The sequence below is a fragment of the Neodiprion pinetum genome, chromosome 4, assembly GCF_021155775.2.
Source record: "Neodiprion pinetum isolate iyNeoPine1 chromosome 4, iyNeoPine1.2, whole genome shotgun sequence".
NCBI lineage: Eukaryota > Metazoa > Arthropoda > Insecta > Hymenoptera > Diprionidae > Neodiprion > Neodiprion pinetum.
The window spans coordinates 11,611,291-11,627,562 of record NC_060235.2 but is presented as its reverse complement, the minus strand read 5'-3'; the positions used below and the strand labels follow the sequence as shown (position 1 = coordinate 11,627,562).

Genomic DNA, 16,272 nt, shown 5'->3' with positions numbered 1-16,272 from the left:
CTCGGCATTGCCGATGTCGCCAGGAAGATGACTAAACTTGATCATTCAGAGAAAGTAAAAGTCGTAACAAGGTTTCCGTAGGTGAACCTGCGGAAGGATCAATAACGTTTCGTACTGCTGAAGCAGCGACTCGTGAGCGCGCGGGGCTGTCTCGCCGCGAGAGCGGCGTGTCACGCTCACGTGTCGCGAACCAAATTTCACAAAAGTTTGAACGACGTAACGGTCGGGCCCGGTTGCCGCGGCGCGCAACACAATCGTCGTGACGACGAACGCGGTGCTGACGCCGGATCCGATGGGTCCGGCGTTTGCCGCGGTTGCGACGAGCGCAGTCGCCGGTTAAAACCGTTCGATGACCGACTCGCGCCGAGGCGTTGACCCGTCGCTCCGCGTCCAGCGCGGAGCAGCGGCCGGTCGTTTGCGCCTCTGGCCGACTCGGTGCCGGAAGGGGACCGCTCTGCGGTCCGCCTCGACTCGTTCGACGCGGTCAGGTCGTACGAGGGAGACGTGCGGAGCTGGTCTCAGCGCTTCTTCGCGGGCAGCCTGTCTGCGCCCGGGTGTCCTCGGTGCAACGCCGTTACACCCCGGACGCAGGCCGCGAACGCGGTAGGCTTCGGAGAGAATCTTTGCCCGTACGAGGAAGCTCGCGTCAGCGTCGAGGGCAGCGATGCTCGGGACTCGCTGACGCGGCCCACTGCTGTCCGCCGTCAATCGTTTGCATTGCGAGCCGATCGGGTCCGGCGCCGGTTAATTCTAGCAGACGACCCGTGAACTCGAGGCGACGTCGGCTCTTGAACTATCGCACGAACAAAATTTGACGCGCGGCGCGCGTTCCTTCCCGCGCGCAACCGCGCAAGGGCTGACGCACGCGGCGCCGCGCTCACGACCACAGAAAGCCGGTAACAACCGTAATTTTAGCATTTTTGATGCAAAATTCACATATATGATTACACTGAACGGTGGATCACTTGGCTTGTGGGTCGATGAAGAACGCAGCTAAGTGCGCGTCAACTTGTGAACTGCAGGACACATGAACATCGACATTTCGAACGCACATAGCGGTCCACGGATACAATTCCCGGACCACGCCTGGCTGAGGGTCGTTTAACAACGACAGACTGCTTCGTAGGCGACGGTGCTGCAAAAAACCCCCCCGGGGGAACACAGCGCACCGTGCCCTCGCGAGCGAATGACTGGGCGTTCGCAGCCCGTCTCGCAAGCCGGTCGCGCGGCAACGGGTCGCGTCGCCTCAAACGAACACGTATGTCACGGTCACAACGCGTCGCCGCAGATCGCGGGGTCGAGGTGTCGCTGCCGTTTGTCACGTTCCGGTGCTAGCGATAGTCGAGAGAACGAACGAATTCGGCACGGCGACACACAGACCGCGCGCGGTCGGTTTGCCGCTCATGTGATGAAGTTCCGTCCACGCTTCGCCGCGGGGGGGCTCACGAGTCTCCCGTACGGCGGGCGTGTTTACGGTCGTTTCCGTGGCTCGAACGTACAAAAGATACGTTGTGTCCTCGTCCGTGTCGACGGTGCTGTTTTTGAACAAACGGCCGTCGCCGACGACGGACTTGCAATCTTACGACGACCTTAGAGCAGGCGAGACTACCCGCTGCATTCAAGCATATTACTAAGCGAAGAAAAAGAAACTAACTAGGATTTCCTTAGTAGCGGCGAGCGAACAGGAAACAGCCCAGCACTGAATCCCGCGGTTCTGCCGCCGGGAAATGTAGTGTTTGGGAGGATTTTTTTATCCTGGGGCGTCGGCCCGCGTCCAAGTCCATCTTGAATGGGGCCACTTACCCGCAGAGGGTGCCAGGCCCGTAGTGACCGGGACGCGCCACGGGAGGATCTCTCCTCAGAGTCGTGTTGCTTGAGAGTGCAGCTCTAAGTGGGTGGTAAACTCCATCTCAGGCTAAATATGACCACGAGATCGATAGCGAACAAGTACCGTGAGGGAAAGTTGAAAAGAACTTTGACGAGAGAGTTCAAGAGTACGTGAAACCGCTCAGGGGTCAACCTGAGAAACCCGAAAGATCGAACGGGAAGATACATCGTCAGCGACGCAGGCTTCGCCGCGGCTCGTGATGTCGGGACCTCGCGTCCACGGCACTCGGTCGCGGTGCAATGTCCGGCGGCGCCGGCGTGCACTTCTCCCCTAGTAGGACGTCGCGACCCGTTGGGTGTCGGTCTAAGGCCCGGTCGGCTGCCTGTCTCGGCGTTCTCGTCGGGGCAGACATCCGGTTGCCCGTCCGGCTGCCCGGCGGTACACGCACGGTATAGAGCCGCATTGAACTGCGTCGGGCCCGTCGCAAGCGCGGTCAGCGATTCCCGGTGGTCGGACCTAGCGCCGTCCCCGGGCCTGGCCAGCTGTTGGCTGGCGGTGTCCTCTGGCTGGCTCGTTCGAATTATCAAATACCGGTCGGTGACGCTATTGCTTTGGGAACTTCTAGGACCCGTCTTGAAACACGGACCAAGGAGTCTAACATGTACGCGAGTCATTGGGACGAGCAAACCTAAAGGCGAAATGAAAGTAAAGGTCAGCCCGGCGCTGACCGAGGGAGGATGGGCCGCGTCACGATGCGGCCCCGCACTCCCGGGGCGTCTTGTGCTCACTGCGAGAAGAGGCGCACCCAGAGCGTACACGTTGGGACCCGAAAGATGGTGAACAATGCCTGGTCAGGACGAAGTCAGGGGAAACCCTGATGGAGGTCCGTAGCGATTCTGACGTGCAAATCGATCGTCGGAACTGGGTATAGGGGCGAAAGACTAATTGAACTATCTAGTAGCTGGTTCCCTCCGAAGTTTTCCTCAGGATAGCTGGCACTCGCGTACAAAACGTACACGAGTCTCATCCGGTAAAGCGAATGATTAGAGGCCTTGGGGCCGAAACGACCTCAACCCATTCTCAAACTTTGAATGGGTGAGATCTCTGGCTTGCTTGAACTATGAAGCCACGAGATCTCGGATCAGAGTGCCAAGTGGGCCACTTTTGGTGAGCAGAACTGGCGCTGTGGGATGAACCAAACGCCGAGTTAAGGCGCCAAAGTCGACGCTTATGGGATACCATGAAAGGCGTTGGTTGCTTAAGACAGCAGGACGGTGGCCATGGAAGTCGGAATCCGCTAAGGAGTGTGTAACAACTTACCTGCCGAAATAACTAGCCCTGAAAATGGATGGCGCTGAAGCGTCGCGCCTATACTTGGCCGTCAGCGGCATACGAGTCGGTCTAGGCCGTCATGAAGCCCTGACGAGTAGGAGGGTCGCGGCGGTGTGCGCAGAAGGGTCTGGGCGTGAGCCTGCCTGGAGCCGCCGTCGGTGCAGATCTTGGTGGTAGTAGCAAATACTCCAGCGAGGCCCTGGAGGACTGACGTGGAGAAGGGTTTCGTGCGAACAGCCGTTGCACACGAGTCAGTCGATCCTAAGCCCTAGGAGAAATCCGATGACGATGTTGGTGTATTTCTATGCTTGACACGCGCGTCGTGACGCCGGTGATTGTGCGAACTTCGGGCCTTGCTCGGCGTTCCCCCGGCGTGGGCGCGCGCGGTTTGAAATGTGACACACCCGTCGGGCGAAAGGGAATCCGGTTTCTATTCCGGAACCCGGCAGCGGAACCGTTTACAAGTCGGGCCCTCGCAAGAGAGTTCGTCGGGGTAACCCAAAAAGACCTGGAGACGCCGTCGGGAGATCCGGAAAGAGTTTTCTTTTTTGTATAAGCGTTCGAGTTCCCTGGAATCCTCTAGCAGGGAGATAGGGTTTGGAACGCGAAGAGCACCGCAGTTGCGGCGGTGTCCGGATCTTCCCCTCGGACCTTGAAAATCCAGAAGAGGGCCACGTGGAGGTCTCACGCTGGTTCGTACTCATATCCGCAGCAGGTCTCCAAGGTGAAGAGCCTCCAGTCGATAGACTAATGTAGGTAAGGGAAGTCGGCAAATTGGATCCGTAACTTCGGAATAAGGATTGGCTCTGAGGATCGGGGCGTGTCGGGCTTGGTCGGGAAGCGAGTTTGGCTGACGTGCCGGGCCTGGGCGAGGTGATGGTAATAACCGGATCCAAGCTCGGTCCCGTGCCTTGGCCTCCCGCGGATCTTCCTGGCTGCGAGGCTTCGGCGGCGGTTCGCTGTTGCCGTCGTCCTCATCGGCCGCCTTTCAACGGTCAGCTCAGAACTGGCTCGGACTGGGGGAATCCGACTGTCTCATTAAAACAAAGCATTGCGATGGCCCTAGCGGGTGTTGACGCAATGTGATTTTTGCCCAGTGCTCTGAATGTCAACGTGAAGAAATTCAAGCAAGCGCGGGTAAACGGCGGGAGTAACTATCACTTTCTTTAGGAAAGTATATGGCCCGCCGCGATACCCGACGTGACTGACGTACACGCTTCCGCTGAATTGTCTTGCCGCTGCAGCCAGGCGGTGTGCTGGGAATACAGACATACTGTCTGTTTTGCGCTCGGGCTTTTCTCGTTAGTGACCCCCGAACACGGACTCCCGGTCTAGAACCGGTTGTCGATAACAGCAAGCGCAAACGGTAGGAGGTACAGGTCCCTCCTCGTGGTGCATGTGTGCCGCTCCAGCGGTACAATGCGCGCTGTTTGCGGTGCCCGGCAAGCATCCTGACGCCAGCCAATGTGCTGGACCCAGGCACATTCCCCTGTGAAGTGACCAGGGGGCCTCGAAACCAGAGTGGGTACCTTTCCTTTCAAGGATTGGCGGTTGGAGAGACAACCGGTGCGCTCGGCAAGGACCGCCGTAAGCGTCCCGGTTTGGATGCTGCCGCAAAAGCTCCTGGTGACCGGGGGGGACCTCGGCATCAGTATTTATCTGAGCACCATGAATCGTATCCTTCACGATGCCTCGGAGGCGGCTGACACACCCAACGCCGCTCGGGATGTGTCAGTCGTGGCAGAGTTAATTGCCGAAGGTGCGGATGTAGCGGCGGGGAGTGATGCCGCCCTATGTGATCAACCAGGCCCGTCCAACAGGCCACCTGGTCGTCCCCTCGTAGCGGGCCAGAGCGCGAGGGCAGACGACCCTAATCTTATCCGTGCCACAGAGCGCTTCGTCCTGGTTGGGGCGCTGCGTAAAGTACAGCGTTGCCCAAAATGCTTGCAACACGGTCAGACCATAATCTGTACCGAGAGCAAGCAGCTTGACAAGCACATCAGAGAGGAGCATCCCACGGTCTGCACTCTCTGGCAGTGCGAAGTCTGCAACCGAACTTTCGACAGGGTTCATGGGTGGCGCACACACATAACGAAATGTGCGCCTCAACAAGTGAACGAAGCGCCGGAACCGTTTCCCTGCGCCCTCTGCGACCTGACTTTCGAGACTCAGAGGGGTCTGTCTACACACGAGAGACATGTACAGTCCGTCTTGAGAAACGAAAAGCGAGTTGCAATCGCGGAGAAACCGGCGGCTCCAAGCGGCCGAAAGGCCACGGTCTGGTCGGAAGAGGAACTCGAACTCCTGGCTACACTTGAGGTGCGTTTTGGCGCCGAGCGCCTCATAAACGTAAAGCTCAGCGAGTTCTTTCCCGACCGATCGTACAAACAGATATCAGTTGCACGCCGGCGAATCCGCGATCAAAAGGAACGTAGAGTGCGAGCCGGAGCAGAGCCAACCCATGAGGAAGAGGACCAGGACCACAATCCTGTTCCGCCGAATCTGGGGGAAGCTGAAGACACTGCTGCGATACTGGCCGTGCATGTAACGAGTGAGCCTCTGGTACCCGATCGCCCTATAGGACCAGAGGACGCACCACTCATTAGAGAGGCCCGCAGGAATTACGGTGAGGCAGGCGAATGGTCCGAATGGACCAGCTCCTTCCTGCGGCTTCTCGACGCTAACGACTTTTCGGAGCAAAGCATCGATGCCCTGTATGACGGACTGGTACGCCGGATCAAGCCTGGCTCGAGAGCACCGAGAGGGCCGCGCTTGACACGTAGTCACCGTCAGGCAAGGCAGAAGCCACCCAACAGAACCGCTCGAAAGAAGTTCGCCTACGCCAGATGCCAGGACTTGTATAACAACAATCCGAAGCGTCTGGCAGAGGCAGTAGTGTCTAGCGATTTCTCTGTTCTGGAGCCTAGCCAAAGCCCACCTGTTGGGCCAATGCGACAGCTCTACGAGCAGCTTTGGGGCGAACCGGGACCAGACATAACTCTCCCCTCTGGGGTAACAGAGTTTGTGTCAATCGAACGCCTTCTGATCCCGGTGACCGCCTTGGAAGTAGAGAGGAAACTCGCCAAGACCGGTTCTGGGTCGGCTGCTGGACCTGACGGAGTGACGCAAGCGGACCTCCAAACCAAGCAAGCGTGCGTTGCCCTCTCTAGGCTTTTCAATGTTCTGCTCCATGCCCGACACTATCCCAAGGCATGGAGAACGAACAGAACTACGCTTATCCCGAAAGCCGGCAAAGACGCCTCAGACGTTAAGAACTGGAGGCCAATCACCATCAGCTCGATGATCAGCAGGATGTTTTCATCCTTGCTCGATCGTAGACTGAGAGGCGTCTTGACGCTGGACTGCCGGCAGAAGGGATTTACGGAGGAGAATGGCTGCCATGCGAACATTGAATTGTTGCAGGCGGCCCTATTGAACGCAAAAGTGGAGGGCGGCGTGATATCCATTTTGGATGTCGCAAAAGCCTTTGACACTGTCCCTCACTCCTCCATCGCACAAAGCCTGGAGAGAAAGGGTATCCCACCGTCGATTGCCGCCTATGGGGCCGATACGTACAGGGGCTGCGGCACGACCATCAAGTCGCAGGATGGCGAGGTACAAATTGAACGGTTGAGAGGAGTAAAGCAGGGCGACCCGCTGTCCCCTCTCATCTTCAACCTCGTCATCGAACCCCTGCTTGAACGCCTGCAGAGCGAAACGTTGGGCATATCCGTGAACAACCAAAACCTATCGGTGCTGGCGTTCGCGGATGATCTTGTCCTCTCGTCAAGCGACGCAAAAGCGGTACACCGGCAGATCAAGACGGTGAGTGAGTACCTGGAGAGACTCGGCATGCAGCTCTCTGTCGAGAAGTGCGCTTGCTTTGAGTATGTCCCAGGTGGCAAGACCTGGTTCCTCAGGGACCCGCACATTACGGTTCATAATCGAGCAGTTCCGTATGCGCCACCCGAGGACGCCCTGCGATATCTGGGGGTAAACGTCTCGCCCTGGAGCGGCATACTCAACGCGTTTGGAATTAGGCCTCTGGAGGAGGCAATCGGGAGAATCCGAGCGCTTCCTCTCAAGCCAATGCAGAAGATCGATCTTCTGCAAACTTATATTCTGCCTAGGTTCACCTACGGCTTGATTAGCAGTCCTTCCCCTAGGGCCGCTCTTCAACGAATCGATCGGTTGATCCGTACCAGTGCTCGGGAGATCCTGCACCTCACGCCCTCGAACAGTGAAAAGTTTCTTTACACTCCGAGGCGCGAGGGGGGCTTGGGTCTTCCCGAGCTGGGAAAGATAATATACATAGAAGCCCTGCGCAATGCCATCAAGGCGCGGGACTCCGTAGACCCGATCGTGAGTGGAGCCCTCGGATCGAAGGACTCGCAAAGGCGGCTTGAGACATACGCCAAGGCACTGAGACTCTCCAGGCCATTGTCTCTGCAAGAGCTCGATCTTTACAAGACCAGGCTCAAGCAGGGCTATCGTCAGAGCTGGGCCAAACAGGTCTGGCAGGGACAGGGAGTCGATGACGTTGCAGCCCAGCCAATCGCGAACCAATGGCTGAGGCAAAGCGGCCTCATGAAACCGTCCAAGGTGATTGATGGCATCAAGTTGCGAACCAACACGGTTCCGACGAGAGCCTTCATGAAGCTAAAGGACGGCAGAGTGAACGCCGCTTGTAGGCTATGCCAGGGGCCTGATGAAACTCTGGGGCACATTCTTGGCCAGTGCGTCCACACTAAGGCTAAAAGAATGGTACGCCACGATGACCACGATGAGATAAAAGATCTTCTGCGCGCTCGGCTGGCCGTTAGATGTGCGGTGATGGTCGAGCCGCAAGTGGTTGTCCAGGGGAGTAGGCTCAAACCCGACCTCGTCGTTCATTCGAATGAGGAAGGGGTTCTCGTGCTCGACGTAACCGTCCGGTACGAGAACAGAGACTCCCGTGCCAGGGCAGCCACAGAGAAGATCGAGAACTACACTCCATTATTGAATGTACTCAAGCGCCAACTCAACGCCCGCAAGGCTAGAGTTATTCCCATCGTGGTGGGCTCCAGAGGCGCGTTACCTGTCAGCACGGTCCAATCCCTGAAACAGCTCGGCTTCAGTAAGGGGGACCTGCTGACAATATCGATGATGGCTCTTCTGAGCTCCATCGATATACTAGGTACCTTCATGGATACCTAGCAGCCGGTCGGGCGTGTGCTAACCCTTGTGTGGCCTTCGGGCCCCCTGGGACATGGAGCACTCGCCCGCCGGCTTTTGACTTTCGATGCGGTTGACTCTACACGACGCACTTTTAATATTTGACATCTATATATTATTTATTATTGTGTCGTCTTGAACGCAGACGGGTCCGAGTGCCTGTAATCATTGCTCGGACCCATATCCCCGTCTGTTAATTGATACGTAAGGGTGGCGAGCAAGTAGAGGCCGCCGCATGACAGACCCATACGTCACTCGAACAGATGGCTGCAAGTCGTACGGACGCGGGGCTTCTTCGACGAGAGTCTTCAGAGGCCTCGTTGGGATACGGCGGCGGAGCCGGCGCTCAAACTTAACGACCAGCACAAATGGCGAGTCACTGAGCTCCGGAGCGGACACCTCCACGCGGTATCCCTGGTAACGTCACCCTAGGGTGACGGCTAAGTCCCGCTTTCCCAACAAGCACACATTGGGACTCCGTTCATCTGATTTTTCCAAGGCCGATAGGCACCTTGGCAGTGGTTTGCACTCCTCTATACAGAGTCGCTAGATCGCCTTTAACCCTGGACTGGGAGATGATGTCTTGGAACATCTCCCTTTGATTTTATATATATTTGATTTATTTATTCATTTTATTTCTTGACACAATATGCGCTGACATATCAATATGGTGGGCGCTTCCGCGAGGAAGCTGTCCCACCAGGCTAATACCATTCCTACGTAGAGTATGGAAACAAGGTTGGCGAGATAACGCCATTCCAAGACTAAAACCTGTTGAGCTGTTTTTGTATATATTTTATTTTGTTAACTTGATTTGTTAAGTTTACCCGGGAAACTTCCACCCCGGGAAAGTCCGCTGGTTGTTCACACAACTGTGCGCAGGGTATAGCCAAATGCCTCGTCATCTAATAAGTGACGCGCATGGATGGATTAACGAGATTCCCACTGTCCCTATCAACTATCTAGCAAAACCACTGCCAAGGGAACAAGCTTGGAAAAATTAGCGGGGAAAGAAGACCCTGTTGAACTTGACTCTAGTCTGGCACTGTAAGAAGACATGAGAGGTGTAGCATAAGTGGGAGGTGGCAACATCGCCGGTGAAATACCACTACTTTCATCGTTTCTTTACTTACTCGGTTAGGCGGAGCGCGTGCGTCAAAGACTTTCGTCCCGGCTGACACGGTGTTCTAGAGCCTAGCGTGTAAGAGTGGCGTGAGGCTTCGGCCGATCGTCGATCATACTCCCGCGTGATCCGATTCGAAGACACTGCCAGGCGGGGAGTTTGACTGGGGCGGTACATCTGTCAAAGAATAACGCAGGTGTCCTGAGGCCAGCTCAGCGAGGACAAAAACCTCGCGTGGAGCAAAAGGGCAAAAGCTGGCATGATCTCGATGTTCAGTACGCATAGAGACTGCGAAAGCACGGCCTATCGATCCTTTTGGCTTGAAGAGTTTTCAGCAAGAGGTGTCAGAAAAAATACCACAGGGATAACTGACTTGTGGCGGCCAAGCGTTCATAGCGACGTCACTTTTTGATCCTTCGATGTCGGCCCTTCCTATCATTGCGAAGCAGAATTCGCCAAGCGTTGGATTGTTCACCCACCAATAGGAAACGTGAGCTGGGTTTAGACTGTCGTGAGACAGGTTAGTTTTACCCTACTGATGACTCGTCGTTGCGATAGTAATTCTGCTCAGTACGAGAGGAACCGCAGGTTCGGACATTTGGTTCACGCACTTGGTCGAGCGGCCAGTGGTGCGAAGCTACCATCCGTGGGATTATGCCTGAACGCCTCTAAGGCCGTATCCTCTCTAGTCAAAGGGGGCAACGATATTTCTAGGAGTTTCGTGGGTCGAAAGGCTCAAAACAATGTGACTTTACTAGGTGGCCGGTCTACGGACCGGTCGTCGCACGAGCCCTGTTTGCCGGGCGGGGTCTTCGGCCTTCGTCGGGATCTTCCCGCTCGTCGGTCTGGCCTCGAACGGTCGATCATGGGTCATCCAGTTCGATGTCGAGACTCGGAATCTTCTGTAGACGACTTAGGTAACTGGCGGGGTGTTGTACTCGGTAGAGCAGTTACCACGCTGCGATCTGTTGAGATTCAGCCCTTGGCTTGGGAATTCGTCTTGTCGGTTAGACGAGGCCCTAATGTGTTTGTGTTTGCAGAGCGCTGGCTCGACGCCGGTCACGCGACGCGTCGCTCGTCCCATGTCGGACGAGTCGCGGGCGGAACGGTGCGGCCGTGCTCTGCTCGCCGAGCGGGTGCGATGGCAATGCGAGTGCGGGGACTTAGAAAAGAAAATTTTTTTCCCGTACCCGTTGCCACTCAAGATATATCCGAGGCAGCAGCTCGGATCGCCGGTGGGCGAACGCAAGGCCGACAAGCGCGACCGGAGGGACCGGTGGACCCCCTCGGTACGTCGCGGGATTCGGCGACGGTATTATAGGCCGTAATTATTCTTTCGACGATACGTCGACCGTCGGCCGTCGTCCTCGAGCCCCAAGGGACTTGGGAATTTTTTTCGTCCCAGGCGACGAATAGGCAATGCACCGCGTCCCGCGATAGTCGGCGCTAGCCCCGCGAACCGACCGTGGCACGGCGGGACTTGTGAAAATTTTCGTCCGAGTCGACCGAAAGGCAATGCGCTGCGTCCCGGGGCCGATGGGACGACGGCGGGCGGACCGACCCCCGATGCGGCGCGACGGGACACTTGTGAAAATTTCGGTCCGAGTCGACCGAGAGGCGACGCGCGGCGTCCCGGAGTCGATACGGGCCGACCGGACTTGTGAAAATTTCGGTCCGAGTCGAGCGAAAAGCGACGCGCGGCGTACCGGAGTCGATCCGGGCCGACGGGACTTGTGAAAATTTCGGTCCGAGGCGAGCGAAAGGCGACGCGCGGCGTCCCGGAGTCGATACGGGGCCGAAGGCAGTTTAAAAATTTCGGTACGATTCGAGCAGAAGGCGATGCGCGGCGCCCCGGAGTCGATACGGGGCCGACGGAACTTGATGAAATTTCGGTCTAAGTGGAGCAATAGGCGATGCGCCGCGTTCCGAATTTAATCAATGGCCGACGGGACTTGTGAAGTTTTCGGTCCGAGTCGAGCGGGAGGCAATGCGCCGCGTTTCGAATTCAATCAGCGGCCGACGGGACTTGTGAAATTTTCGGTCCGAGTCCAGCGGGAGGCGATGCGCGACCTCCCAAAGTCGATCTGGGCCGGAAGCCTGTCGGAACTTCGTCAAATGCGTCTCGGTAAATTTCGACCGGGTTTCCGGAGTTTCAAATTTTTTTAATAGCCGGCGGAGGTTTCGCCCCGTGAGCCGACGGTGCTACTCCCGTTTCGGCGCCGACGTCCTAGCGTCCAGGCTCCTGCTAGTAAGAGAAGCAAGTTGGTCGAGCTGACCTCCCGTCGTCCGCCGGCTACACCGTACCGGTATGTGCGCGCGCACGATCCGTACATCAATGTAGACCATGAGCGGGCGTTCGCGGACCGTTTCGTGGCTCATACCAAAGAAACTACTGGACTCGTTTCACTTTATGATCGTCACTGCATTACCGCGAGTCCTTGTCTCAGACCGAATGGCCCTTGACGCGGTAGCAAGAAGTCTGGCTCCCATGAAACACGATAGCGGAACGTTTCATCGCACGCACCAACCTGCTTCTTTCTGAGTATATAATCGGAGATCAAAGATTTATTCATGTTTCCCAGACGTTTTTAATCTAGCTGACATGTACTCGAGATTGTTCAAACGCTTATAAGCCGAGTGTGAAGGTGGCGGCACACGGAAACGAGGCTGCCTGCGGGCAGTCCCGAAACACACAGTAGACGCACCGCTGACCGGGCTGAGAGACCCGGCTGGCGATAGGTGGCGCACGTCCGAGCCGAGATTTTGTATCGAAGCTCCCTGGTTGATCCTGCCAGTAGTCATATGCTTGTCTTAAAGATTAAGCCAAGCATGTCTCAGTGCTTAATTGACGTGAAACTGCAAATGTCTTATTCAATCAGTTATGATTTCTTGGATCGTACATACATTTACTTGGATAACTGTGGCGATTCTAGAGCTAACACACGCAAACAGAGTTCTGACCACAGATGTAAGGAATGCTTTCATTAGATTAAAATCAATCGGCGGCGATTACGTCCCGTCCGCCGTTTACCTTGATGTCTCTGAATAACTTTGGGCTGATCGCACGGTCTTGTACCGGCGACGCTTCTTCCAAATGTCTGCCTTTTCAACTGTCGATGGTAGGCTCTGCGCCTACCATGGTTGTAACGGGTAACGGGGAATCAGGGTTCGATTCCGGAGAGGGAGCCTGAGAAACGGCTACCACATCCAAGGAAGGCGGCAGGCGCGCAAATTACCCACTTCCGGCACGGGGAGGTAGTGACGAAAAATAACGATACGGGACTCATCCGAGGCCCCGTAATCGGAATAAGTACACTTTGAATCATTTGACAAGGATCCATTGGGGGGCAAGTCTGGTGCCAGCAGCCGCGGTGATTCCAGCTCCAATAGCGTATATTGAAGTTGTTGCGGTTAAAAAGCTCGTAGTTGAATCTGTGTCCCACGCTGTCGGTTCACCGCTCGCGGTGTCTAACTGGCATGATTGTGGGACATACGACCACTGGGCTTAGCCCTTCGTGGCGGCTCAACTAATATCCTATCGCGATACTTTTTACTGAGTGTCAAGGTGGGTAGCTACGTTCACTCTTAACAAATCAGAGTGCTCAAAACAGGCTATTTTTGCGTATATACTGTATGCATGGAATGATGGAATAGGACCTTGATGCTATTTTGTTGGTTTTCGGAAACCCGAGGATGCGATTGATAGGGACAGATAGCGGCATTTATATTGCGACGTCAGATTCGAAATCCATGGATCGTCACATGACGGACAGAAGCCAAAGCATTTGCCAAAAATGTTTTTTTTTAGTCAAGAACAAGAGTTAGATTTCCAAAGGCGATCAGATACCTTCCTAGTCCTAACCATAGACAATGCCAGCTGACGATTCGTTGAAGTTTTCCCGATGACTCGGCGAGCAGTTTTGGGAAACCAAAGCCTTTGGGATTCTGGGGGAAGTATGGTTGCAAAGCAGAAGCCTAGAGGAATTGACGAAAGTGCACCACCAGGAGTGAAGCCTGCGGCTTAATTTGACTCAACATGGGAAACATCACCAGGTCCGGACACCGGAAATATGGACAGATTGAGAGCTCTCTTTTGATTCGGTGGGCGGTGGTGCATGGCCGTTCTTACCTGGTGGATTGATTTCTCTAGATGATTTTGCCAACTGACGAGACTCTAGCCTGCTGAACAGGCGTAATTTCCGGTATATACAAGGCCCCCGGCCTCGATTGAGCGGTTTTCACTACCTGCGTACGAATGAATCTTCTTGAAGGGAAAGGCGGCTTCTACCGCACGAGATTGCGCCATAACAGATCTGTGATGCCCTTAGATGTTCTGGGACGCACGCACACTACACTGGAGGAATCAGCATGTCGTCCCTGGCTGAAAGGCCTGGGTAACCCGGTGAACCTTGTTTGTGCCAGGAATTCGGGCTTGCAATGATTTCCCAGAAACAAGGAATTTTCAGTGAGCGCGAGTCAGTAACTCACGTTCATTAGGTCCCTGCCCTTTGTACACACTTTCTGTCGCTACTACCGATCATATGATTTCAGGAGGTCTTCGAACCGGTACGTGGCAATATCTCGGCATTGCCAATGTTGCCGGAAAGATGTCCAAACTTTATTATTTAGGGGAGGTGGAAGTCGTAACAAGGTTTCTGTAGGTGAACCCGCGAACGGATCATTTGGGCATAACTACAGACCGAACGGCTCCAAAAGTTAATCCACTTGCTGTATTTTTCAATAATTGCAATGCAAAAACAAAATCAGTCGCAGGGTCTCAATTGATTCAATCTTATGTATTGATGCATATATGTTTATTATAAATGACTGATCTGCTATTCAAGGACGAGAAAAGTAATGTTCTGCATACGCGATTTCCCGAATCTAGCGTCAACTTTTGGTCTAGTACAGTTCACTTACGCTCGCCTATGACTACATCGATAGGCGCACACAATGAACAACGCGCGGAGACCGCTCGTGGCAACACCGCAGCGTCGGCCGCCACGGACTCGCTAGTACCGTGTGTATACCAGAGACCGTTGTGCGTACTGTGATTTTTCTACGAAACAAAAGTGTAGTTATGTTGAAAGTAAATACAGAAAATTTGGTACGGTATAAAGGGAAACCGAAAAAAAAGTCAGTGGTTGCTGGTAGATTGAAGCTCATTGAGCGGAATAAAGAAAAGCCAGATGTATCACGTATCGAGAAGCCAACGACCATCCTCCGTGGCATGCGATTGATCGATCCTAATGAAGTCAACAAAAACATGATATGCAGCAATTGTAGAAAACAATTGGCATTTAATCATATCGTGGAAGAAAAAACAACGGGCTTTCACCACATTTGGACTATGAAATTTGATACTTGCTCCACGCTAACGAAATGCCACTCAAGCAAGTCACACTTCAACGACGGTCATCTTTATTATGACGCCAACACTGCAGCTGTACTTGGTATGTTATTATGCAACTATTATGTGCTCTTCGATATTTTCTCCTCATAACTAATCGATTATGCATACATAAAGTGAATATCTTCAATTTTGTCATTGGAAATGAGAATCTAATCTCAAAACCTAACCTCGAACTGCGAATTCACAGGTGACGTTCACTCCGGAGCAGGATGCAATGCACTGAGGAAAATTGCAATGTGCATAGATATGCCGGTCTTGAGTCAGAAAACATACAAGCGCTATGAACGTGAAATCGATTCACTCATCGAAGAAGCTGCCAAGGACAGTTGCCAAGGTGCAGCAGCGGAGGAACAAAACTTAGTCGTAGAGCATATCGATACGCTGCGTGATAAATTGTCAGCTTTCTGTCATTGTGACAGAACATTTCATTCTCTTGAATGGCATAACTAAGATTGTTTTTATGAAAAGGATATTGGTGGAATTATTGCACAACAAACAAGGATACTGCAGTATTATCATGGAATAATAGTCCCGTATGAAATTTCCGTTTTATCGTACCTGAATTCGTACTATCCATGTCAAGAATCTATTGATAATTTTTCTTACTCAATTGCATGTAAGTCAACAACGTTGGCATTAAATTAATAAGTGGTTGTAAGCACCTCGCAGCATGAATTGTACATACAAATATACCGTTAGATTTCAATGGTTAATTCCAAACCATGGTGAAGTTTGCACCGTTGGAATGCAACGGGATTCTGTTTTTTCTTGAGCCGAGCTCGAGATTCTCATTCAATATTTGGCCAGGACAATAAAACGATTTGTTTTCAAGATCCAAAGACAAATCGGTAGGAGAATTTTCATGGTTTTTGAAATTGAACGAACGATCAAAAAAAAAACGTATTTTACGTTGGACCTTAACTTTTTAAGCTTCAGTGTGATAATTCCAACAATATCGTATTCGTGAATAAATACATTAGTTTGGTGATTTGAAACAGAGATCTGTATAAAAAAAATTTTATTCACACACCAAACGTTATAATAGACAAATGAATATAATATTGAATAATTATATGGATAAAAAAATATACAGCCATTACACCAAACCTAGAACCCCTCAATCTCTAATATAGTATTGAATGTACAAGACCAATACAAAAATAATCAAATAGAACACAAACAGAATAAAAAAACTCGAAAGGTGGAAAATGCATTGTGATTGGTTTTTTTTGTTATTCAAAATTCTTAGGCCTCGGGAAATGACGGACGAAATTTACCCCCTCGCAGACTTCATGCGGCCTAGGACCGACGATACTGATAGACTAGATTTTGATAACGCCCTGAGTCATGTCATAAATATAA

At 53.3% G+C, this 16,272-nt stretch overlaps 1 non-coding gene and 1 pseudogene across 1 annotated transcript; both read left to right on the top strand.

Annotated features, from left to right (window-relative positions):
- The first annotated feature begins 945 nt into the window (after nt 1–945).
- LOC124218317 (5.8S ribosomal RNA) lies at nt 946–1,100 on the top strand. Its single transcript, XR_006883028.1, has one exon. It is a non-coding gene; the product is annotated as a 5.8S ribosomal RNA (ribosomal RNA).
- Nucleotides 1,101–1,585: 485 nt separating this feature from the next.
- LOC138190945 (large subunit ribosomal RNA) lies at nt 1,586–10,496 on the top strand (annotated as a pseudogene).
- The last annotated feature ends 5,776 nt before the right edge of the window (nt 10,497–16,272 follow it).